Source organism: Triticum dicoccoides, chromosome 2B, assembly GCF_002162155.2.
Source record: "Triticum dicoccoides isolate Atlit2015 ecotype Zavitan chromosome 2B, WEW_v2.0, whole genome shotgun sequence".
NCBI classification, from domain to species: domain Eukaryota; kingdom Viridiplantae; phylum Streptophyta; class Magnoliopsida; order Poales; family Poaceae; genus Triticum; species Triticum dicoccoides.
The window spans coordinates 249,090,519-249,093,196 of NC_041383.1; positions in this window are offsets into that span (position 1 = coordinate 249,090,519).

Consider the following 2,678-nt stretch of genomic DNA (forward strand, 5'->3'; position numbering starts at 1 on the left):
ATTGAGAAACTTGTTTTTTTTAATTCATATAAATCCAAAACACGCCTGAAAATCATGAAACTTGGCATGGTGTCATGACATGACACCAACATGCTGCGGTAAATTTTTTGGCCGAATTGGGACAAGCTTTGGTATAAGCTTCTTGCAAACCAGAGCTTCTCTGAAGAAGGCTCATGGTTCCGAGAGGGAACGTGTCACCTCCGTGTGCGAAACTTGGTTTTAAAATTCCCGTAAATCCAAAACTCGCCTGAAAATCATGAAACTTGGCATGATGTCATGACATGGCACCAACATGCTATGGTAATTTTTCTGTCCGGTTTGCGAAGGCACACATTAACAATCAACAAAGTCATTTTGGAACAAGTGTTGTCACATTACAAATCAGAAACACAAGTATTATTGAAACTGTGGGCGTTCTACTTACCAGTTACGTGCCGCCTCGCGTCTCCTTTTTTATTGGCTAGGAGGTGCCATGTGGGGTAGGTATTTGAGTACGGGAGGCGTGCGATCAGATCCCTGCGCATGCTCATCGGGAGGAGAGCCCTTTGACCTCTATCCGTCGCGCACCTCCCTCTCAACATCTCCATTAATGGTGCCCGAGCCCCTGTTTCCCGATGTGGCTATGTCTCACTGGACTTGGATTTAAGAGAGAAAAATGAAAATCTGAAAAGAAAGTTTTGCACGGATCTTGATGTAAGATCCGACGGACCTATATAGCATCGACTGCAACATACAGCAAGCATGATGAATATAAGGACAATGACAGTGGATAATAATTCTCTGACATATTTAGGAACATAATTAAAAAAAGCCACATGCGGCAACGCCTGAAATACACAAGGGCAAAAGAAGAAGGAAGACAACGATCTGGCTCGTTGATATCTACTTTCTTGATGCGTTGCTGCAGGCCGCGGGAACTAGTCTCCGTAGCGAGCGGTGATGAGCTCTTTCCTGTCCTCAGTATGCTGCTTGAGAGCATCCATGGATTCCTCCACCAGCCTTTTGCACTTCATGCATAGCACGGCATTCTCGTCCATAAGTTTCTCGACGATGACGCTGTCCCTCTTCAACAAGGCAGTGGTCTCCTCATGCTGCTCCGCACTTCTGACGATCTTCACCCTTAGCAGGTTGCGCTTGGCCTGGAGCTTCGCATGGCTTTCCCTTAGTTGTCGGATGACGCCGATAGCCTGTTCAAATGAGGCTTTCATGTCGTCCTGCAACCTCGCCCAGCCGGAGATCTGATCCATCTAGCTATGGACGATTGCATGCATGCACCTATAAGAGTCATCGCCTGCCCACGAGACATTTTCCCATGCCGCCGCGGCGCGGGAGGACATCTCTGTTGCTTCCATGGTGCGGCCAGACCAATCTACTACATCAACGGCGTGGTGGGACATCCGTGTTGCTTCGGCGGCGCACGGGACCTCTGTGCTACTATGGCCGCGCGGCGGGACATGTCGGCTGCTTTCGCGGCGAGGCGGGACATCTCTCGTGCTTCCGTTTCCATGCTCGCCTCTCCCTGGTGGCAATCTCTTGACCCAGAACTCATGCTGCCCATGGCAGACGCAAGGGAACGATGATGAATGACTTGTTTATTTTTGTGGATGAGGAGTTGAGGAGGAATGTGCAGTCATCTTGGGGTAGTGGTATTTATAACCGAGTACTAATACGCTCCTAAGTGAGAAACTGTTTAGGTTACACGTTGTGAACATGTTTGCAATTTGGAATGTGCCGTGATGAAGGCTCAAAATTTATTGACGGTTCTATAATTTCTAAGTGCAGCACTATTCCCGAACGGCGTAACGTGGGCACGCTTTCTCGGCCGCGTACGTGGCATTTGCACCATAGGGTGCACCGTAATAGGCAATATCAGCACACGTCTTGTTCCAACAACCGTGCGCGCTCGTATTACCATCACGCACGCTTCTTTTAATTAGAATGTGTGTCCGTCTAGCGCACACACGTTGATCTGTCTAATTGTTTCTGTTTGTTGTGGCTAATCGCAAACAGTTCATCCGTGTGAAGTGTATGCCATCAATCGCAGACACTTTGATCTGGCTGACCGTTTCTGTTCTATTGCCTAATCACAAATAGTTAATCTTTCTGATGCATATGCCCTCAATCGCACACACCTTTATCTAGCTGCACGTTTATGTTGTTCCGCCTCATCACAAACAGTTAATCCGAGTGAACTGTATGCTGTATATTGCACACGCCTTCATCTGGCTGCCCGTTTCTGTTCTTCTTCCTCACCACAAACAGTTCATTGAACTGAATCATATGCCCTGCATCGCACACGCAAACAAAATCTGAACCGTGTTTGATTCTTCCATCATCGCAAACATTTTGCACCTTTTTGACGGGTTTCTTACACCACCGTTTGCGATTGTTGCATCGCACATGGTTTCGTCGAAGTGTCTGATCGTAGTGTCGCGTTAGCAGCATCCTGCAGTACTGACACCAGCACGACACGTTACGGGCCAGGCCCTGCACGGGCTAACCATGTCGTGCCAGGCACACAACATCCCTGGGCCGTGCCTGGACTGCCAGCACCAGCATGCGGGCCAGCCTGGCACGTCATGATTACTCACGGGCCGGCACGTGGCATAGCACAACACGAGGCATGTGGCACATCATAGGTGGCACGACTTGATCGATGGGGGAGTGGGGGTTTGATC